The sequence below is a fragment of the Triticum aestivum genome, chromosome 6B, assembly GCF_018294505.1.
Source record: "Triticum aestivum cultivar Chinese Spring chromosome 6B, IWGSC CS RefSeq v2.1, whole genome shotgun sequence".
Classification (NCBI taxonomy): domain Eukaryota; kingdom Viridiplantae; phylum Streptophyta; class Magnoliopsida; order Poales; family Poaceae; genus Triticum; species Triticum aestivum.
In genome coordinates, this window is record NC_057810.1 from 558,172,970 (window position 1) to 558,197,801 (window position 24,832).

The window sequence follows — 24,832 nt, forward strand, 5'->3', positions numbered from 1 at the left end:
AGTTTTCTAACCATTTGTCGAAATGAGGCGTATGATACGCCATTGAAAAGCTACGGACGAGGCGCAACTTTCATATGTTGAAATGTTTTTGAGATTCCTTATGGTTTTTAGTTAATTTTGAAAATCGTGCGGCTGGCGACGAGAGGCAGCGGCCGTTTTTCGGGAAATTTTTATAAACCGCTGGTCAGAATGATTCAAGTTAAACGCTGTTGAAAAGATATCAATGAGGTGCAACTTTTTCATGTAGAACACTCTCTCTGATTCTTTACGGTTTAAGAGCAATTTTGATTTTAACGAAATGCGGACACTCTGTTTTGTTGCGACATCAAAATCGTCATTTGTACTGCATCACACAACAAACCGCTCTGCTTTGGACTAAAAGCAGCACTTCATCAGATGGACAAGTGCACTGCATCATTCCTTTTTTGTGGGACATAAATTTTCCCAAACAAAGTAGCAAACCGCACTTCTTTAGACTAAAACACGCACTTGATCAGACGGACAAGTTTGCACTGCATTATTTCTTTTTTGTGGGACGTAAATTTTTTCAAACGAGCTGGCAAACCGCACTTCTTTATATTGAGACCCGCACTTTATCAGACGACAAGTGACAAGTGCACTGCATCATTTCTATTTTGTGAGACATAAATTTCCCCAAACGAGGTGGAGTGCACTTCATGTCGACCGTTGGTAAACCGCAATACTATGAAAACTGAACCACATTATTTTTCTTTCATCGTCTCCGTAACTTTTTTATCTACGAGTATGCATTGCAAGGACGAGGTGAGTGTACTGCATCAATTTTTCTTTTTCCAATTTTCTTTCCACTGCACACAACAACAGAGTGAGCTGCATTAAAAAAATCAACTTTTCCAATTTGGTTTTGCACTTGGCAACATAGTGAACCACTGGGAGAGAGAAGATCACTGCGGTAATGAAACAAGTGAGCTGCACCTAAACATATTTTTTTGTTGTTTTCTTCAATGAATGTTTTCGAGAGAGCTGCGATCTGTACATCTCTGGACTACGAGACAGGGCGAACGAACTACAGTGATCCTCTTTTTAATCCATAGTACTAACACACACAAATTACAATGACGAGGAACTACTACAACAACAAAAAAGAACTCCACTTTTGTGCACAAACCGAGCTGCACTGGAGTGGCACCAGGAACTGCAACACACCATGTAGAGGACCTCCTCTCTTCCTCTAGCGATCTGCAAAGGACAGCGTGGCCAACCACACATAGAGCGGCCGCTGGCACATCCACGGCACCGCACAGATCATAGGCGGACTGCAGACAAGCAAAATCTGAAGAAAAAGAAGGTCCCAAAGTGCAATAGAACGACGGTGACGCACCGCACCACAGCGAGGGGAACCAGGCCAACTGCACGCCGACGACGCCCTATCTCAACTGAATGCCATGGAGGAGATCTGACGCACAACGACATCAGGATCCATAGCGGCGGTGGAAGACAAGATTGAGATGCCCATGGCGGCATCTGCGGGCATAAGGGAGATGTGAGGGAGGAAGATGAAGGCAATTAGGGAGAGGAGGGGAGGCTCACCTTCGGTGCTGCTGTGGTCACCTGAGCACCATCGCTGGCCATGCGCCATGCAGTCCATTTGCCTACCCGAGGAGGTCCGACACAAAGTGGACCGCGCGCCACTTCACCGGTGGATTGCTGCCTGCCTGCCTCACAACAAGTAGTGCATGCCAGGGATGGGGCGTCGGCCATGAGACCTCCCCATATCTGCTAGTGATGCCGACGGGAAGTGGATGTTCGCCGGGAGTAGGGGGCTCAGGGCAGGAGAAAGAGAGAGGTAGAGAAGGTGGAGGCGGGGCGAGATGGAATAGGCGGCGTGGAGGTTGGTCGCGCCAGATCCGGCGCCGGAGCGACCTTAGGCGGTGGCGGTGGGGGCATGAAGCACCGGATCTCACCGGATCCGATGCAGAGGTCGGCGCGGACGGAGGTAGGTCGCCGGGGAGGGGAAAGGAAGGTGCGGCACCATGGATGTGGGTCGTGGCAGAGCGCGAGGTGTGGGGAGGCGCGGGCAGATGGGGGTGTCGTCGCGGAGAAGGTGGGTAGGAGGTAGGTGATGCAGTGTCGCGCGAGGTGGTGGGGTGGCGCGGTTGCGTGGCCCACTGGCCTAGGGAAGGTGGCGCCATGGCCAGTGGGGTTGGTGGTAGGTGGTGCGGCGGCGCGGGGGAGTTGGCTCGGTGGCGCGGTTGGGACGGTGGTGGAGCATGGGGAGAGAGGGAGGAGTGGGGTGGGTGAGGATAGGATAAGGTGTGGTGGGATTTTTTCTTTGCCCGCGCAGTTCATTCGGTTCCTTTGCATGGTTAGTTTGTAGTTACGAAATAGGTCGGGTGTTAGCAGAATAAGGTGGGTGTTAGTAGAATAAGAGTCTTAAGGGTGTTATCATAATAGACACACACACACACACACATATATATATATATATGTATATGTATATATATATATGTATATATATATATATATGGAGAGAAAGAGAGAGAGAGATGGAGAGAGAGAGAGGAGGGGAGAGACAGACAACCCAGGTTCTGCTCTTTGATAGGAAATTGTGAATTGAAATGGTAATAGGACTATACATGTACTGCCGCTGGTGTGTTTTACCTTGTTAATTTAGACAACCCCAGATTTCACTGTACCTTAGGTATATGCTTCTGGTGTGATTCTTCCTTTTGGAAGAGAGAGCAGGAAGAGATGAGAGATGTATGGTGCCTGTGTGTGCGCTTGTTGGTTGCTGATGGAACTAGTACTATTGTGTGCTGCTAATCTATGTTTCCTCTTGTATGATGCTACTGATTGCTGCACTGGACTGCATTGTTTTTTTGCTGCTGATGCTATTGCTAGTTATTTGTAATTAAGCTCCATGTACCTTTGTTTTTGTTTCAGATTTTGGTACTGGACCATCAGAGTTATTTTGATCTATTGCATAGTGATGTCGGATTGAATCATTTGCACTAGACTGAAGAACAACATGTCTATTTTGAAGGGCATGAAGAACAACAAATTGATCCTGTAGGCCATGAAGAACAATAGACTGATCTCGAAGGCCATGAAGAACATTAGACTAATCTCGAACGGCCTGAAGAACTCATCCCTCCTGTGAAAGCAAGGTCTTCGAAAGCAATGGCAAAGAAAGCAAGCGCTTCGAAACTAGTCGTTGGGGTTCTAATGCTAGTTATAAAATATTGTTAAATATAGAATATGGGAGATGATTTAGGGCAACTGCTGGAGTCAGACAATTTTTAGGGGAGAATAAACATTTTTAGGGGAGAATAAACAGTTAGGGGAGAATAAACCTGAAGGCCGAACGGAGCGCCGGTCGAGCGCGAGCCGCGCGATCTGTTTTCAATCGTACGCCTCGCGATCCCTCTGTGCTCAATACAGCTAGGCACACGAATCAATTTTTTTATCGCAGCAAGCTCCTCTTAACCGATCCCTCTGTGCTCAATACAGCTAGGCCCACCTTATCCTCTTAACCGTTCGTCCTCATCCCTTCCTTCTTCCTCGCCGCAAGCTCCTCTGCGGCTGTCATGGCCGCTACCTCCGGTGACAAGCCAACTCCTCGCAGGCCTCGGCCATGGCCATGACGATGTTGCGGTCCTGACACACCATGGCCGCCGCTGCTGGGGGCGCCGTATCCCTGCGAACCTGCAGGTGAGGCACTGCAGAACCCGCCACAACCCCCCGTGTAATGGTGTAGTGTTGCAACGGCGTAGTGTTTCTGCTACTACCAGCGACATAAATTGCTACTACCAGCGGCGATTTTTGTTACATTCATTTGTGAAGACGATGCAACCTAGACGATAGAGGCATTTTTTTTGCTGCAACCGAACAAATTTTTGCTACTACTGACTACAGGATTTGCTACATCATTCATGAAGATGCAACCCTTGACAGCCGCAACAACGTTTTGTTACAACCACACAGAATGTTTGCTACTACCATAGACAGTAATTGTTACCACCATTTCACGGCGGTGACCGGTGACTGGAAATAAGAAAAGTTGCAACCGGCGACGAAAAAAGCTTCAACCGGCTAGGAAAAAAGCTTCGACCGGCGATACAGAAAGCTTCAACCGGCGACAGGAAACGCAGAAAGCTACAATCGTTAACACAAAAGCTTCAACCATATATTTCAAAAGCTTCAACCAGAGACCGGCGACGAAAAAGCTGCAGTGGCGAGCCGTTGATGCACATGACTGTTTCTGTGCACCAATGATGCTGCAACGGATGCTGGAACTGGTGGCCCCGCCATTGTTGGACCTGGCGGCCGCCATTGCCGCCTTTTTTTGATGCAGCTGGTACCTTTTTTGCTGCAGCGGAGACGGCGAGCGGCGAGCGGCGACAGCAAGCGGCGGCCATGGCGAGCCAAGAGCAACGCGGGGTGTGGCAGACGGCGACGGCGGCCAGAGTCAACGATGTGCGGCGGATGAGGAAGACGACAGAAGCGTCCACATCGAGCCGGTCTGATACGTGCGTGATCGAGTGGTTCCGCGTGCTCCGTGTTAGACAGATCCAATGATCCACGCGGGACCGTCCTAAAGTTCCGGCCGGTGCGCCGGCGCCTATTAGCGCCCATATTTTCAAGGGAGTCCCTGGTTTTGAGATATAGGGGAATTTTTTTAAGGGAAACTGCTGAACTTGCTCTAACGCACACCACAGCGCCCGCCAACGACAGTGATGTTCAGCGGCAAGTGCACGAGGCAAGGCGAATACCTCCATGAGCTCGAGAAGATCATGGGAGTCTTCTGCTTGGTCGACCTGAGTCGTTGGCATTCATCAGTTACTCTAACCTCCGAGATCACGAGCGTTGTCACCTCTGTTACAATGTTCTCTTTACAAAGAGGAACGAATCTCACAGACCCTTAATTACGCAAATAGACCTACTAGGAATCTAGGAAGAAAATAGATGACGGCTTAACAAGTTCGACAGGTTACTCATTCAGAGCACCCACTCGATGGCATCACTCGTGAAGGCATAACGTGCACACTTGTGCTTGACCATCTGGAGGCTCCGATCATCACCCACACAAGGCATCATCTCTACGCCTGTGAGCAGAGCAAACTGCTGACCGGTTGTTTCTGCTTCAAATGTCCCGGCGATGAGAAACTTGCCATCGCCCAGGTTGAGAAGCTCGAAACGCACCGGAATACACATCCACTCCACCTCAGGTGGGATCAGATTTTGCCAAACTTGCAGCGCAGTGGGCGGTCGGTCATGGTGCATGGCAGAGAGGTCCAGTGCACACAGGTAGCCGGGGCTGAAGGCCGAGAAGCCGAACCACATGTTGAACTCAGGGACGTACTGGGCTCCGCCCTTAAAGGGCAGCGACCACCTCCCGACATGCTTCCATTCCTCCGACTGCGTCCACCCCAGACGATGATGAGAATCAAGGCGTGCCGTCTCAAAGCTGTAGGTGCCGATGCTGCCCTCGCATGTCACGTAGATGGTGGAGCACCCGTTGCCGTCGACTACGGCGGCGTAGGCGGTGATAGAGGAGGGTCGTCTGTACCCAGGTTGGCGGACAAAGGGAGGCGGCGGGAGGAGCCGCCAGCGCCAGGCCGCCCTCAGGTCGCTCAGCTCGCTGCACTCGGGCATGTACTCAAGGACCTCGAAGCATCCATCGTCGCCCGGCCCCGGGTACGTGTCCATGACGTACAAGCTGTCTTGGTCACGGCCAGGGTGCGCGATGTGCAGGCACATGGGGTAGACTCCCTTGCGCTCGTTCATGCAGCCCAGGGTGCTGACGAGCTGCCTGTCGGCGTCGTACATCACGGCCTCGCCGGCCGGGTTAGCGGCGACCATCCTGCCTCCGCTGGTGGCGCGGGGGCTGAAGAGCGCGAACATGTCCAGGCTGTCACCACCGGAGGGGTTTGCCATGAAGCTCATTCCTGGGTGCGGCAGCTGCAGTGCCCGCATCGCCGGAAAAGGATCCTTCATCCTAGCTGCTTCATCCGCCGCCTCCAGCGCTTCCTTCGCTGACCGGTAGAAGAGTTGGTCGAAAGGATCGATGTGGCGCACCGAATAGACGTATTGGGCGCAATTGCGCGTCACCAGATTCACGAACCGCCTCCGCATCTTCGTCGCTCCCGGTCTCCCAGCTTGAGCTTGTACGGCGATCGGGGCGGCGGCGGACACGAGGGTGGGATCCTTCCGTTCTTCTCAAAAAGATTTCCGCCTACTTGGGCCACGGGCCCAACAGTTAGTGCTTTAGAGGCAACGGTGGAGCACATGTTTTGCTTTTCTTCTACCCTAAAAAAAAGATAAGTATATTTTTCGTCCTTTAACTCTGTCCAAAATATAGAAATCGTCCCTCAACTTCGAAACCATTAAAACCAGGTGCCTCAACTATTTAAACCGGATACTTTCCGTCCCTCGTAACACTTGTAGTGGTTTTAATATGACGTGGACCTGGTTTTGAGTAAAACCGTCCACGTGACCTGGTTTTGACCGCCACCTCACTTAAGTGACTAAGTGTACCCGCCGGCTCTCCCTCCCTCGCATTCTCTCGATCCTCCTTCTCTCATTCACGATTAGATGACTAAGTGCACCTGATCTCGCATACATTTCATATCCCTTCTTCCAGGATTAGCATTGCTTTATGATATCCATCTAGTTGCCTTGTTGCCACACTCACACTCCACCGCCGACTGAGAATCCAACGGCCCCTCACGGTATGGGATGGGGGACAAGCGACCGGGAGGGGTCGATGGTGAAGAACAAGAAGACCCACGTGAGCAACTTGAACTGGCCGAGGTTGCCATCTGCATGCCAGCCGAGGGACTCACTGTGAGACCCCCGCCAGATCGTCGGTGTCGCCCTACACAGCCAACCACCACCGCCTAAGTCGTTGTCGCCGCCTCCTTGCCCAGCTAGCCGCCACCGCACAGCCGCCGCCCTGCCCAGCCAGCAACCAACGCTCGTGAATCTCCACCGGGCCATGCTCCACTTCCGGTCGCCGCCGCTGCTCTAGGGTTTGTGAGATAAAGGGGATCGAGTGAATGCGGGAGAGAGAGGCAGCGAGGCCCTCAGCCACTTAAGTGACGTGACGGTTAAAATAGGCCATGTGGACGGTTTTAGACAAAACCGGGTCACGTCATACTAAAACCACTGTAAGTGTTACGAGGGACGAAAAGTATCCGGTTTAAAAAGTTCAGGGACTGAGTTTTAGTGGTTTCGGAGTTGAGAGACTATTTCTATACTTGAAAGAGTTCGAGGAACCCGCCACGGTCTTCCTAGCTAGCCACCGCCTCCAAAAAGCTAGGGTTCTCTGCCTCCTGCCGGCGCCGGTGCCGGTCCGTCCCGTCCCATCTCCTGTGGCCTTAGGGCCATGGAGACGGAGTGGATCTCGGCCCTTTCCGGTGGGAGGGCTCTGTTTTTAGATCTTTTTTCGAGCTTTGTTAGGGTATGTGTCCTGCTTAGGAAGGCGAGACAGCGGCGGCTCCTGAAGATGGAATAAAGGTCTCCCCGCCTAGCCCTCATTCCGGTGATGCGTCTAGCATCATCGGTGGGAATGTGGAAGTGTGTCTCCGGTGGATCTATCTTTGGTGAATTAGCTCGGATATGTTCGTCGTTCGTCTTCGTTCGTGTGTCTTCAGGTTGGATCCTTTTGATCTACACTCTTCATCTGTGGCGGTTGTTGTTCTGGTGCGTTGGTTCTATGGGGTCTTAGCACGATGACTTCCTGACTGTCTACTACAACAATATTTGCCCAGCTCCGACGAGGGAGGGGCGATGACAGCGGCGCGCCTTCGGCTCGCTTCAGTGTTGTAGTCGGCGCTAGGTGGTCTACAGATCTTGATGTAATTTTTATTGTTTCTAGTATTCGTTGTACTACCATGATTGAAGATGAATAGATTGGAAGTTTTCTCAAAAAAAGAAAGAGTTCGAGGATGAATAATATACTCATATAAAAATTCGTGCTACTGTACCACAGCTGGATTTTGCGATCAGCCGAGCCGCGTTTTCCATTCAAAAATTGGTGCTACTTGCTAACAAGTAAATTACCCTTCTTCATTGGTCTTTCAATATTTCTTAAGATCTTTTTCTAATAGACGCACCAACAATAAAGTTGTGACCAAATATGAAAATAGTTAAATCACTTGCTACACATAACTCTTCAAATCGGTTGAGAGAGCACGATGATTGTATCACTTGAACAATATCTTGCTCTACTTTTGGATGACTCTCCAACGTCTTGTCTTCCTCTTTTTCTTGATTCCATGCCTCATTGCTATGAACATCTTTCTCAATCGAACTATGTGTTCGGCTTCTTGTACTTCTCCTTGATGTTTGCCAGTTTCTATGGCACGAAATCATAGGGCAAGAAGTAGGTTTCATTAACTTTAGAAAAAATCAAGGATGGTTGTTTTCCTAGGCATGCCATGCCCTTTATCAATGGTGGTTGCCTTTTTGGATTTGATTAACTTAGAACATATTGTATTTGATCTGGCTTTTTCAACGGAAGCACTTCCACTCTTTGAATCATCCTTTCATTAGTTCTACTAATTGTCAAGATTTCTTTCTTAATAAGTATTACTTGGTTCGCTTTTTTCGATAACCAAACTACTGTGATCATCTGAATCATCATTCTTTTTTCAACTCTAACAATTGTCAAATATACGTTCTTTGAGCCATTTTTCATTGGTCCCGGCAAGAACTTACACCCTACTACGGAAAGCTATAACTACTCTCTCAATTCCACACGTTCTAGCTAGTATTGCCCCCAATGATTTTAGATTCTTCCTGCAATGACACACGAGTGTTTTTGAAACTTTGTAATTATGTAGGGGGTGTATAGTATGATGTAGTACTAAATGAAGACATGTGTATTGTTGGAGAACCATATTTTTGCTCGCCAATTCTATAAATTGACAAAAAATTCTTGTAAACTCTAGATTTTATCGCATCATAATCAGGAAACAACGCCTTTCATGTTGTTCAAGGCAAATATCACTAATCTTGTTATTTCGAGCTATATGCATTTTTAATGCAACCACTTCCCATTCTTGAAGGGATTGAACCACAAGACTTCTAGAACCTTTCGTCAATGATTTGTGGGTGTTACAAAATTCTGCAATTGCATAGAGGATGCATATGCTACAATATTAGGTGAAGGCATGTGCGCTCCTGCAAATTTTTCATCTATATGGGTATGACCATGGTACGGAGCCGAACTATGAATATCTATAGTTGTGTACATTGCTGGAAAATTTTAACGTGAGGCGTAGCATACAAGGGCCGAGAGTAATTGTCCGAATAGCTAGTAGTAGCATGGCCAACTCTCCATCCATCGGTATGTTTGGACTAGCATATCCCAAACTAGTTGATGATGGATAAAAGAGTAAAACACTTTATTGCACGACATTGGAAATTCTAACATGTGGTGTTTCAAATTTATTTATCGAACTAATCATGTTGTTCATCGGCATAACGATTTGTGTGGTTACCGATGCATGAGAGTTGGAATACATATGGTGCATGTTACTAGTATCATAAGAAGTTGAAGCATGTAAATTACTTTGAATCGGGCCTTGCACATAATTAGTTGCATGATTGAAAAAACTAGGCCTAGCCGATAGAGTATACCCATTGAATGGTCTGCTAACACCATATGAATTATATGCATGTATGCAAGGGGATTTGGTATTCACATTACCTTTGTAGATAGCAAACCCTTGATGGTGATCTCTTCGTAGACACAATGGTCAGATCATGGTGGACTATTAGAAACTTCATTCCAGCAGAGTTGCTAAAAAGTATGTCCATGCACAAACACGTCATCGTGTACCTCCAACGTCGAGCGCGGTACACATGACACGTTGCTGGAGGAGCCTCGCCGGAGCATGATATGCAAGACACGCCGACGAGGTCTTTTGAGGAACGGAAATCTCACACGCCTAGGAGCGACCCCGTCAAGGTTCTCGGGGGCTATGGACTGCCTAGGTCGACCTGATCACCCCTAGGGCCTTGTGGATCATTGCCCTCCAACAGGAAGAACAAACAAGAACGAGGAAGAATAAGGACAAAGGAGAAGGAAAAGGTAAATGTAAAACATGTTGGGAAACATAGCATGCAATTTTAAAAAATTTCCTACACTCACGCAAGATCTATCTAGGATATGCATAGCAACGAGGGGAAGAGTGTGTCTACGTACCCTCGTAGACCGTAAGCGGAAGCATTTGACAACGCAGTTGATGTAGTCGAACTTCTTCTAGCTTCGACCGATCAAGTACCGAACGTACGACACCTCCGAGTTCTGCACATGTTCAGCTCGGTGATGTCCCTCGTCTTCTTGATCCAGCAAGGCGTCGAGGTAGTAGATGAGTTCTGTTAGTACGACGGTGTGGTGACGGTGATGGCGAAGTGATCCGCGCAGGGCTTCGCCTAAGCATTACGAAGATATGACCATGGGAGTAAACGGTGGAGGGGGGCGCCGCACACGGCTATGCAATAGTCTGGGGTGTGCTAGGGGTGCCCCCCACATATATAGGTGGGAGGGGGGAGGCAGCCAAGGTGCACCCTAGGGTTGGCCGCCGCCCCCTAGGGGCCCTGACTTGCCCTGCGCACCCCCCTTCCATGTATGCATGAAGGGGAAGGAAAGACGGGGGTGAGGGAAGGAAGTGGGAATCCTAATCCACACTTTCCTTTCCCTTCCCCTTTCCTTCTCCTCCTCCTATGGCCTTATAGGGTGCACGAGCCCCTTGTGGGCTGGTGTATTCCTTCACAAGGCCTGTATGGTCCATAGGATTGCCGGGGGTACCCGAAACACCTTCCGGTGACCCGATAAGTACCCGATACCCTCGGGAACACTTCCGGTGTCCGAACACCATCGTCCTATATACAAATTTTTACCTCTCGACCATTTCGAGACTCCTCGTCATGTCTGTGATCTCATCCGGGACTACGAACAACATTCAGTCACCAATTCACATAACTCATATAGTACACGAACATTAAGCGTGCGGACCCTACGGGTTCGAGAACTATGTAGACATGAGTGAGACACCTCTCCAGTCAATAACCAATAGCGGAACCTGGATGCTCATATTGGCTCCTACATATTCTACGAAGATCTTTATCGGTCGAACAGTTATGACAACATACATTATTCCCTTTGTCCATCGGTATGTTACTTGCCCGAGATTCGATCATTGGTATCCACATACCTAGTTCAATCTCGTTACCGGCAAGTCTCTTTACTCGTTCTGTAATACATCACCTCATGACTAACTCCTTAGTCATTTGCTTGCAAGCTTATGATGTGTATTACCGAGAGGGCCCGGAGATACCTCTCCGATACTCGGACTGATAAATCCTAATCTCGACCTATGCCAACCCAACAAACACCTTCGGAGATACCTATAGAGCATCTTTATGATCACCCAGTTACGTTGTGACGTCTGATAGCACACAAGGCTTTCCTTCGGTATTCGGTAGTTGCATAATCTCATAGTCGAAGGAATATGTATTTCACATGAAGAAAGCAATAGCAATAAAACTTAACGATCAATATGCTAAGCTAACGGATGGGTCTTGTCCATCACATCATTCTCCTAATGATGTGATCCCATTATCAAATGACAACACATGTCTATGGTTAGGAAACTTAACCATCTTTGATTAACGAGCTAGTCTAGTAGAGGCTTACTAGGGACACGGTGTTTTGTGTATGTATCCACACATGTACATGAATAAGGAAATATAAAATAACAACTTTATTATTGTCTCTAGGGCATATTTCCTTCAGTCTCCCACTTGCACTAGAGTCAATAATCTAGTTCACAACGTCATGTGATTAACACCCATAGTTCACATCGCCATGTGACCAATACCCAAAGAGTTTACTAGAGTAGTTAATCTAGTTCACATCGCTATGTGATTAACACCCAAAGAGTACTAAGGTGTGATCATGTTTTGCTTGTGAGAGATGTTTAGTCAACGGGTCTACCACATTCAGATCCGTATGTATTTTGCAAATTTCTATGTCTACATTGCTCTGCACGAAGCTACTCTAGCTAATTGCTCCCACTTTTAATATGTATCCAGATTGAGACTCAGAGTCATCCGGATCAGTGTCAAAGCTTGCATCGACATAACCCTTTACTTCGAACTCTTTGTCACCTCCATAACCGAGAAACATTTCCTTAGTCCTCTTTAGGTACCTAAGGATAATTTTGACCACTGTCCAGTGATCTACTCCTGGATCACTATTGTACCCCCTCATGGTAAGGTATACAATAGGTCTGGTATACAACATGGCATACTTTATAGAACATATGGCTGAGGCATAGGGAGTGACATTCATTCTCTCTCTATCTTCTGTCGTGGTCGGGTTTTGAGTTTTACTCAACTTCATACCTTACAACTCAGGCAAGAACTCCTTTGACTGATCCATTTTGAACTCCTCCAAAATCTTATCAAGGTATGTACTCATCGAAAGTCTTATCAAGCGTCTTGATCTATCTCTATAGATCTTGATGCCCAATATGTAAGCAGCTTCACCGAGGTCTTTCTTTGAAAAACTCCTTTCAAACACTCCTTTATGCTTTCCAGAAAATTCTACATCATTTCCGATCAACAATATGTCATTCACATATACTTCTCAGAAAAGCTACAGTGCTCCCACTCACTTTCTTGTAAATACAAGCTTCACCGCAAGTCTGTATAAAACTATATGCTTTGATCAACTCATCAAAACGTATATTCCAACTCCAAGATGCTTGCACCAGTCTATAGATGGATCACTAGAGCTTGCACACTTTGTTAGCACCTTTAGGATTGACAAAACCTTCTGGTTGCATCATATACAACTCTTCTTTAATAAATCCATTAAGGAATGCAGTTTTGACATCCATTTGTCGGATTTCATAAAATGCGGCAATTGCTAACATAATTCGGACAGACTTTAAGCATCGATATGAGTTAGAAAATCTCATCATAGTCAACAACTCGAAATTGTTGAAAACCTTTTGCGACAATTCGAGCTTTGTAGATAGTAACACTACCATCAGCGTCCGTCTTCCCCTTGAAGATCCATTTATTCTCGATGGCTCGCCAATCATCGGGCAAGTCAACCAAAGTCCACACTTTGTTCTCATACATGGATCCTATCTCAGATTTCATGGCCTCAAGCCATTTATTGAAATCTAGGCTCATCATAGCTTCTTCATAGTTTGCAGGTTCATCATGGTCTAGTAACATGACTTCCAGAATAGGGTTACCGTACCACTCTGATGCGGAACGTGCTCTGGTTGACCTACGAGGTTCTGTAGTAACTTGATCTGAAGTTTCATGATCATCATTATTAGCTTCCTATCTAGTTGGTGTAGGCATCACGGGAATGGTTTTCTATGATGAGCTACTTTCCAATTCGAGAGAAGGTACAATTACCTCATCAAGTTCTACTTTCCGCCCACTCACTTCTTTTGAAAGAAACTCCTTCTCTAGAAAGTTTCCATTCTTGGCAACAAAGATTTTGCCTTCGGATCTGTGGTAGAAGGTGTAGCCAATTGTTTCCTTAGGGTATCCTATGAAGATGCACTTCTCTGATTTGGGTTCGAGCTTATCAGGCTGAAGCCTTTTGACATAAGTGTCGCAACCCCAAACTTTAAGAAACAACAGCTTAGGTTTCTTGCCAAACCAAAGTTCATACGGTGTCGTCTCAACGGATTTAGACGGTGCCCTATTTAACGTGAATGCAGTTGTCTCTAATGCATAACCCCATAATGATAGTGGTAAATCGGTAAGAGACATCATAGATCGCACCATATCTAATAAAGTACGGTTACGATATTCGGACACACCATTACGCAGTGGTGTTCCAGGTGGCGTTAGTTGTGAAACTATTACACATTGTTTAAAATGAAGGCCAAACTCGTAACTCAAATATTCACCTCCGCGATCAGATCGTAGAAACTTTATTTTCTTGTTACGATAATTCTTCACTTCACTCTGAAATTCCTGAACTTTTCAAATGTTTCAGACTTGTGTTTCATTAAGTAGATATACCCATATCTGCTCAAATCATCTGTGAAAGTCAAAAAATAACAAAACCCACGGCGTGCCTCAGCACTCATCGGACCACATACATCGGTATGTATTATTTCCAATAAGTCATTGGCTCGCTCCATTGTTCTGGAGAATAGAGTTTTAGTCATCTTGCCCATGAGGCATGGTTCGCAAGTATCAAATGATTCATAAGCAAGTGATTCCAAAAATCCATCCGTATGGAGTTTCTTCATGCACTTTACACCAATATGACCTAAACGGCAGTGCCACAAATATGTTGCACCATCATTATCAACTTTGCATCCTTTGGCGTCAATATCATGAATATGTGTATCACTACGGTCGAGATTCAATAAACCATTTACATTGGGTGTATGACCATAGAAGGTTTTATTTATGTAAACAGAACACCAATTATTCTCTGACTTAAATGAGTAACCGTACCGCAATAAACATGATCAAATCATATTCATGCTCAACGCAAACACCAAATAACATTTATTTAGGTCCAACACTAACCCTCGAAGGTAGAGGGAGTGTGCGATGGTGATCTTATCAACCTTGGAATCACTTCCAACACACATCGTCAGCTCGCCCTTAACTAGTCTCTGTTCATTTTGCAACTCCTGTTTTGAGTTACTAATCTTAGCAACTGAACCGGTATCAAATACCCTGGGGTTACTATGAACACTAGTAAGTACATATCAATAACATGTATATCAAATATATCTTTGTTCACTTTGCCATCCTTCTTATCCACCAAGTATTTGGGGTAGTTCCGCTTCCAGTGACCATTCCCTTTGTAGTAGAAGCACTCAGTTTCAAGCTTAGGTCTAGCTTTGGGCTTCTTCACAGGAGTGGCTGATACATCTCCAACGTATCTATATATTTTTATTGTTCCATGTTGTTATATTATCATTCTTGGATGTTTTACAATCATTTTATAGTCATTTTATATCATTTTTTGGTACTAACATATTGACACAGTGCCAAGTGCCAGTTGTTGTTTTTTGCATGTTTTTTACATCGCAGGAAATCAATATCAAACGGAGTCCAAACACCGCAAAACTTTTTGAGGATTTTTTTATGGACCGTGACACTTCCAATGGGCCAGAGCAGCACCTGGGGGGTGCCCCGAGGGGGGCACAACCCACCAGGGCGTGCCTGGGGGCCCAAGCGCGCCCAGGTGGGTTTGGTGGCCTTCTGCACCCCCTCTTTACCCTATAAATTCCCCAAAAATTCCAAAAACCCTCGGGGTTACCCTAGATCAGAAGTTTCGCCGCCGCAGGCTTCTATAGCCATCGAAAACCAATCCAGACCCCGTTTTGGCACCCTGCCGGAGGGGGGAATCATCTCCGGTGGCCATCTTCATCATCCCTGCGGACACCACGATGAGGAGGGATTAGTCCACCCTCGGGGCTGAAGGTTTGTACCAGTAGCTATGTGTTTAATCTCTCTCTCCCTCTCGTGTTCTTGATATGTCACTATCTTGATGTATTGCGGGCTTTGTTAATATAGTTGGATCATATGGTGTTTACTCCTCTCTATCTTGTGATGAATTGAGTTTTCCCTTTGAGATTTCGTTTTATCGGATTGAATACTTTTGTGGATTTGAGAGCACTTGATATATGTCTTGCTATGAATACCCGTGGTGACAATGGGGTATCATATTGATTCACTTGATATGTGTTTTGGCACTCAACTCACGGATTCCCAAGGCAACATTGGGGTAATCTATGCATAGGGGTTGATGCATGTTCTTGTCTTTGTTTCTCCGGTAGAAATCTTGGGGCACTCTTTGAGGTTCTTTGTGTTGGATTGAGTATTATGAATCTGAAATTGTTTGATGCGTATCGTAAAACTCATGGATACTTGTGGTGACATTGGAGTATCTAGGTGGCATTAGAGTTGGTTGATGCGTATCATATGGTGTTATTTTAGTACGACCTCTTGGTTAGATCGATCGGAAAGAATAGCTTGGTGTTATTTTAGTACGAACTCTAGGATAGATTGATCGGAAAGAATAGCTTTGAGGTGGTTTCGTACACTACAAACAATTTCTTCTTATGTTCTCCGCTAGATAAGAACCTTGGAGTGATTCTTCATCGCACGTTGAGGGTAGTTAATTATATGATCCAATTATATTAGCATTGTTGAGAGATTGCACTAGCGAAAGTACGGACCCTAGACCTCATTTCCAAGCATCGCAATACCGTTTTGGTGCACGTTTACTATTTGCTACCTTGCTGTTTTATTTATTCAGATTATAAAAATATATTTATACCATCAACATTACACTTTTATCACCATCTCTTCGCCAAACTAGTGCACCTATACAATTTTCCATTGTATTGGGTATGTTGGGGACACAAGAGATTTCTTGTATTTGGTTGCAGGGTCGTTTGAGAGAGACTATCTTCATCCTACGCCTCCCACGGATTGATAAACCTTAGGCCATCCACTTGAGAGAAAATTGCTACTGTCCTACAAAACTCTGCACTTGGAGGCCCAACACGTGTCTACAAGAATAAAGTTGCGTACTAGACATTAGCGGCAACTTGCTTGTCATTCTTCTTGAAGTTCCCTTTCTTTTCCTTTGCCCTTTTTTGAAACTAGTGGTCTTGTTAACCATCAACACTTGATGCTCTTTCTTGATTTCTACCTTCGCCGATTTTAGCATCGCGAAGAGCTCGGGAATCTTTTTTGTTATCCCTTGCACACTATAGTTCATCACAAAGTTCTAGTAGCTTGGTGATAGTGACTAGAGAACTTTATCAATCACTATCTTATCTAGAAGATTAACTCCTACTTAATTCAAGTGATTGTAGTACCCAGACATTATGAGCACATGCTCACTGGCTGAGCTATTCTCCTCCTTCTTGTAGGCAAAGTACTTGTCAGAGGTCTCATACCCCTCGACACGGGCATGAGTCTGGAATACCAATTTCAGCTCTTGGAACATCTCATATGCTCCGCGGTGTTCAAAAAGTTTTTGAAGTCCCGGTCTAAGACGTAAAGCATGGCACACTAAACTATCAAGTAGTCATCATATCGAGCTTGCAAAATGTTCATAACGTCTGTATCTGCTCCTGCAACAGGTTTGTCACCTAGCGGTGCATCAAGAACATAATTCTTCTATGCAACAATGAGGATAATCCTCAGATCATGGACCGAGTCCGCATCATTGGTACTATCATCTTTCAACTTTTCTCTAAGAACATATCAAAAATATATAGGAGCTATATCGCGAGCTATTGATCTACAACATAGATATGTAAATACTATTAGGACTAAGTTCATGATAAATTAAGTTCAATTAATCAAATTAGTTAAGAACTCCCACTTAGATAGACATCCCTCAAGTCATCTAAAAGATATGTGATCCAAATCAACTAAACCATGTCTGATCATCACGTGAGATGGAGTAGTCATCAATGGTGAACATATGTATGTTGATCATATCTACTATATGATTCACGTTCGACCGTTCGGTCTCTAGTGTTCCGAGGCCATGTTTGTACATGCCAGGCTCGTCCAGTTTAACCCGAGTATTCCGCATGTGCAAAACTGTCTTGCACCCGTTGTATTTGAACGTAGAGTCTATCACACCCGATCATCACGTGGTGTCTCAACACGACGAACTGTCGCAACGGTGTATACTCAGGGAGAACACTTATACCTTGAAATTTAGTTAAGGGATCATCTTATAATGCTACCGTCGTACTAAGCAAAATAAGATGCATAAAAGATAAACATCACATGCAATCAAAATATGTGACATGATATGGCCATCATCATCTTATGCTTTTGATCTCCATCTCCAAAGCATTGTCATGATCTCCATTGTCACCGGCTCGACACCTTGATCTCCATCATTGCATCGTGATCGTCTCGCCAACTATTGCTTCTATAACTATCACTAACGCATAGTGATTAAGTAAAGAAGTTACATGGCATTTGCATTTCATACATAAAGAGACAACCATAAGGCTCCTGTCGGTTGCCGATAACTTTTACAAAACATGATCATCTCATACAACAACGTATATCACATCATGTCTTGACCATATCACATCACAACATGCCCTGCAAAAACAAGTTAGACGTCCTCTACTTTGTTGTTGCAAGTTTTAGGTGGCTGCTATGGGCTTCTAGCAAGAACGGTTCTTACCTATACGGATCAAAAACACAACGGTGATTTATCAAGTTTGCTGTTTTAACCTTCAACAAGGACCGGCCGCAGTCAAATTCGATTCAACTAAATTAGGAGAAACAGACACCCGCCAGCCACCTTTATACAAAACTAGTTGCATGTCTGTCGGTGGAACCGGTCTCATGAACGTGGTCATGTAAGATTGGTTCGGGCTTCTTCATCCAACAATACCGCTGAATCAAAATAAGACATTGGTGGTAAGCAGTATGACGATCACCGCCCACAACTCTTAGTGTTCTACTCGTGCATATCATCTATGCATAGACCTAGCTTGTGACAGCCTAGATTTTGCCATCTCTCTTTTTCCGAACTTGCCTTCTCTCTGTTTCCGGACTTGGTTTTTGCCTTGCTTTGATTTGGATTTTTGAGTCATTTATTTTGGACTTGTCACTTGGGCATACCCTTGACTTTCACCCAAGTGACCTATCTACTCTTCATTCAACCTTATTTCTCTGATAAATCCCCAAAACAATCAAATGAATATTTTTCATAAAAGACAAATATTCATTTTCCTCTCTAAAACCCCTTTCAGAAACTTGTGCTCCAAAGCAACCCCAATTTTTATAGCTCCAAAAATCCTGAGATAATTCCTGAATATTCTTTGGACCTTGGCACACCTTCCCAAGCAAAAATATTGCATGACTTTTTGTAATATTTTTGCTACAGAAAATCATTTTTGTTCTGGCCCAAAAATGCACTTTGTACAGCAAGTGCATTTTTCCTAAACCTTTTGGAGCTGAGCTTTCTTGAGATTAACTACCCTCCTAAGAAACCCTTAACCCCAGGAGCTCAGCCCTAATGACCTTCTAGAACCTAACCAAACTTGGCGACCAAGTTTCTGTCCAGAAACTTTCCATCAAGCTAGAGTAACATCTGGTCGGCCTGGTGATGTGTCCTCAGCTCCTCTAGACTAAACACTGCATGGACTCTAGCCCAGACATGGTTTGGCAGCGTTTGGGCTTCGTTTTGGCCATGCCAGGGCGGTGACCGCGTGTGGACACGGGGGTTGGCATGCGTTCGATGCGCTCTGCGTCGCGCCAGCGCCTCTGTTCAGCGCGTGCTCGCGCCAGAGCTCGCCGACGACTGCCTCACCGCGCCACCACCTTCGTCTGTTCGCCCTTGACCCCTCCCTGGCGCTCGCCGATGCCGGAGATGCCACAGCAAGCACGGGCGCGTCGCAGCCAAAAGCCACAGTGCACCCGTGCTCCTGTATTCTTCTCCCCCTCCTCCCTGGGCTTGTCCGCGAGTGTGGACAACCTCCACGTGATCGCTGAGCCTCCCGCACCCTTGCTGACGCCCCTCGTCGCCTCTCGCCGCCTTCCAGAGAGCTCCGGCGGCGACACGTTGCCCCTTCCCCCTCTGGCTATAAATTGAGCCCTCCCCTCCATCCCGAAGCCACACGCTGCACCAACCAACCTCCACGAGCACGTAGGAACACCGTAGCCTGGTCGGGCAGGCCCCTGGCCGTCGACCCCGACTAGAGAGCTCCGGCGACCTCCGCAGCCCAGCCACCTCGCTCCGGTGCCCCTTGAGCTCGAGCAACCTCTCGGGCGTGGCATTGGGGGTCCTCTGGTGCTGCATGGACGTTGCTGAGCCCTCGGAGCAGCCTCTCGTTGTCGCCTTCTTCCTCTCCGGCAAGTCCCGACCGCTGACGCCGCTTGTGAGGTTGATTGCGAGCAGCTCCAGCCATCCCTCGCCATGCCACGGGTATAGGCAGGTTCGCCGTAGCCCCCTCTCCACTCATATCCCTCCTATATGGCCCAAGGAGCCCTCCTCACCGGCATGATCTCCGGTGGAACGCCGCTGCATTTTGTTTCTCTTCCCCTCCCCCTCTCTCCTCACCGGTGGGGCCCATCGTCAGCCTCTCCACTCGCGCCCGAAGCGGTACGAGTGGAGCCATACTTCCTCTTTACGCCTTCGACGTCACCCCCCCCAGGATTTTCTGTTATTTCATTTAAATTCAAATATTTTGACTAGAACTTTGACCACCTATATCTCCTAGCCTAGAAGTACAAATGAGTTGATCCTTTTTGCATTTGGTTTGTTACAGAAAACTCTAGCAGCACACCAAAGTGTGGATTTTTCCTTGCTGCCTAGATTTTCTGGTGATTTTCAGAGTGGTTTTGATAATTGTTTTTGTGGGTTTTAAATATTTTTAGAAGGAGAGACTTGTCTTAAAGCCAACCAGGAGGAGTGTGATCCTCCTCTGCACTAAGGCAAGCCACCCAGCATTAGGATGGTGTTATTTCAATATCTATGATTTTCTACTTGAATATGAGTTTTGTTTGCATTTAAAATTTGATAAATAAGTTTGGTTAATTGCTAGTTACTTTATCATGCTTGATATGCTTGTTTTAGTTACTGGTAGATTGCATGAACTTGTTGGTCAAGTAGAATAAAATTCTGCATTAGTTGTATTGCTATGGTAGAAAATGATAGTTCTTTTATTAAGTGATATTCTCATATAAATGATGGGCTAAATAAAATATTGCTAGTTAATAAAAATGATTAGAACCAGTGACGCTTTTGATCCTGAGTATTGCAAGATAATTATGTTGATAAGTTTGATCCATATCCATGTGTTGTTTGCTTTGCATGACGGTTAGTTGCTTGATAATGTCAAAATGCCATTGTTATTTATAAAAGGTTAAACTTGATTAAGTTCAACTTGAATATGATGTTGATCACATCATGGTGCCACTGAATCGGGTTTTTATTCAGTGCGACCACATTTACCTTGTGGGAAGGTCTTAATTTGGTCCTTTGTTGTGCCTCTCACCGGTGCCTCCCTCGAGGGAAGGTTATGGGCGTGCATAACCTGGCCCGGTAAGCAGACATAACCTTGTGTGCTCATTTTTGTTTTTATGGTACCTTGTCCCCCTTTGGGAACATTTTGCCACAACGGTGGCCGTTGGTGCCTTTGGTAGGCACGGGGCCATCCAAGACCTAGCCCTGAGAGGGAGTTGGTCGGAGAGGCCGGGAGAGTGCCTTGATAAAGGAAGGGTTTCGTCGGAACGCTTTGGTCCACCCGAATGGGAGTGCAAGGCCAGGATTCCATAATGTGGGTAAAGTGCGCTACCTCTGCAGAGTGTATTTAATCTATCGATAGCCGCGTCCTCGGTTATGGGCATAACTCGGAAGTAAGTCACGCCATGGATCAACTTCTATCGATAGCCGCGTCCTCGGTTATGGGCGTCTTCGGTGTGCGTAGTAGTTTTATTACATATTTAGTAGTTCTTGCTTAGCATTAATTTGATTAATTATCATGATATTGTCTGTCATCGTGCTTATGTTTGTTGGGAGCTTGCAAGTACATTCAATGTACTGACCTGGCGTGTCATGCCAGCTTTCAGGCAAGTCGGTTTGCATCAGAGCGCATCTCGCGTCTAGGTCGTGTCCATGTTGGTGTCCCTGTGCTATGGAGTTCCACTTCATCGTTCTTCCGCTGCCGCGTAGTTCGTGTGATCGAGGCCCTCGTCATGTTCATTAAATAATGTACATATTGTTCAGCCGCACTGAGTGTGTCGCTTGGCCTCGTATCTCGATGTAATATCGGACTTATGTAATCCTCTAGCATCAATAAAGCGGTTGTTTCTGTACCATATTGTTGTGTATTGCCAGAAGACTTGATCTCTGGGCTGGCAATGCAAGGTAAACCGGTAGCTCTGAGTCGGGGTGCCACATGGCTCAGATGCCACTATTGGGAAACGTAGCATGCAATTTCAAAAAGATTCCTACGCTCACGCAAGATCTATCTAGGAGATGCATAGCGACGAGGGGGGGAGTGTGTCTACGTACCCTCGTAGACCGTAAGCGGAAGCGTTTGACAACGCGATTGATGTAGTCGAACTTCCTCTAGCTCCGACTGATCAAGTACCGAACGTACGACACCTCCGAGTTCTGCACATGTTCAACTCAGTGACGTCCCTCGTCTTCTTGATCCAGCAAGGCCTCGAGGTAGTAGATGAGTTCCGTCAGCACGGCAGTGTGGTGACGGTGATGGTGAAGTGATTCGCGCAGGGCTTCGCCTAAGCACTATGAAGATATGACCGTGGGAATAAAGGTGAAGGGGGCGCCGCACACGGCTATGCAATAGTCTGGGGTGTCCTAGTGGAGCCCCCCATGTAAATATAGGTGGGAGGGGGAGGGGAGGCAGCGAGGGTGCGCCCTAGGGTTGGTCGTTGCCCCCTAGGGGCCCTGCCTTGCCCTGCGCCCCCTTTCCATGAATGCATGAAGGGGAAGGAAAGAGGGGGGTGAGGGAAGGAAGTGAGAATCCTAATCCACACTTTCCTTTCCCTTCCCCCCTTTCCTTCTCCTCCTTCTCCTATGTCCTTACAGGGCACACCAGACCCTTATGGGCTGCTGTGTTCCTTCACAAGGTCCATATGGCCCATAGGATTGTCGGGGGTACCCAGAACACCTTCCAGTGACCCGATAAGTTCCCGGTACCCTCCGAAACACTTCCGGTGTCCGAATACCATCGTCCTATATGTCAATTTTTACCTCTCGACCATTTCGTGACTCCTTGTCATGTCCGTGATTTCATCCGAGACTCTGAACAACATTCATTCACCAAATCACATAACTCATATAATACTTTGTCATCATCGAACGTTAAGCGTGCGGACCCTACGGGTTCGAGAACTATGTAGACATGACTGAGACACCACTCCAGTAATAACCAATAGCGAAACCTGGATGCTCATATTGGATCCTACATAGTCTACGAAGATCTTTATCTGTCGAACCGTTATGACAACATACATTATTCCCTTCGTCCATCGGTATGTTACTTGCCCGAGATTCGATCGTCGGTATCCACATACCTAGTTCAATCTCGTTACCGACAAGTCTCTTTACTCGTTCTGTAATACATCACCTCGCGACTAACTCCTTAGTCATTTGCTTGCAAGCTTATGATGTGTATTACCGAGAGGGCCCAGAGATACCTCTCCGATACTCAGACTGATAAATCCTAATCTCGATCTATGCTAACCCAACAAACACCTTCGGAGATACCTGTAGATCATCTTTATGATCACCCAGTTACGTTGTGACGTTTGATAGCACAAAAGGCTTTCCTCCGGTATTCGGTAGTTGCATAATCTCATAGTCGAAGGAATATGTATTTCACATGAAGAAAGTAATAGCAATAAAACTTAACGATCAATATGCTAAGCTAACGGATGGGTCTTGTCCATCACATCATTCTCCTAATGATGTGATCCCGTTATATCAAATGACAACACATGTCTATGGTTAGGAAACTTAATCATCTTTGATTAACGAGCTAGTCTAGTAGAGGCTTACTAGGGACACGGTGTTTTATCTATGTATCCACACATGTATCAAGTTTCCGGTTAATACAATTCTAGCATGAATAATAAACATTTATCATGAATAAGGAAATATAAAATAACAACTTTATTATTGCCTCTAGGGCATATTTCTTCAGAACAATGGTGGATGATAGATCGACCACTGATCTTTGTTGAGTTGTGAGCCGGGGGTCCCCTAGCAGTAGAAGCGAGCAGGCATCAACCCGACACCAACCCTCCGCCCCGCCCCAATCAAAATCTCATTTCCCCTCGCCCCCACCTTTTCTCTTCTTCCTTGCCCGCGATTCTCCCCACTTCCTTCACCCCAATTCCCTCACGCCACCGCCACCAAGAACCATCAGGGTTGCAATGAGCGAAGATCTCCTACGACCCTTGCCTAGGAATCCCACTGATCCGCTCGCCCAGGATTCCACCAATCCCTTCCCTCTTTGACTGAAGGATTTTCATAAGAAATTTAGTGGATTGGAATCCTTAGGAATTTTACCTCTTGATCGGGTTGTAAGATTGAACACCAGAAGCTTTTCGAAAGATTCCTATAGAAAATTGAGCATCCACACAATTATTTTTTAATTATTTTTATTTTCCCCTGATACTATCAACCAAATCAAAATCAAATCATGTTAGATTAAAATGAGCAATAACATTAGAATCCTATGTTTTGGATTCCTGCAAATAAAAAGGTTAAGGATTTGTGCTTTCAATTTGTGTATAAGAATAAGATGGTTTCTCACTCGTTCTAGTATGAGGAGAATATCGTAACACCCACAACACCGTAATATCTGAAAACGCAACTCAATATATTAGTACTAAAAACACAACATCAAAATATTTGGCCCGCACAACTTTTCCTCCAATTCATCATAATCCAACGACGATAATCCCATTGTCCATTCCACAAACAAACCACAAATAAGAACATCCACACTAGAAAATTAACCTTGGTATGCAGAACAGGCTGATGCACAGGTACAGGAGCATCTCCAACATGAATGTTGACCATGGTGGTTTGCCTAGATTCTTTTTGACTGCCCTTGATTTGTATTGACCAATCAGATAGAACCAACACAATCCACAAGACTCATGAACTAACTGTGGTTGGATGGTTAGGAAGACTGCGATATCCCCGTCGGAGTTCAAGTTCTAGACTTGACATTAAGAGCATCTCCAACAGCCGCGCTAAAGCGCCGCGCGCAAAAAACCTGTTAGCGCGCGCGCTGCGGCTGGTTTTGCGCGC

The 24,832-nt window shown here is 46.0% G+C and overlaps 1 long non-coding RNA gene across 1 annotated transcript; it reads right to left on the reverse strand.

Moving 5' to 3' along the window:
- Positions 1 to 850: 850 nt before the first annotated feature.
- On the reverse strand, positions 851 to 2,395 carry LOC123134413 (uncharacterized). The gene is made up of 2 exons (XR_006465638.1): positions 1,570 to 2,395; positions 851 to 1,503 (listed from the first exon to the last, which is right to left on the reverse strand). It is a non-coding gene; the product is annotated as an uncharacterized lncRNA (long non-coding RNA).
- Between the last annotated feature and the right edge of the window lie 22,437 nt (positions 2,396 to 24,832).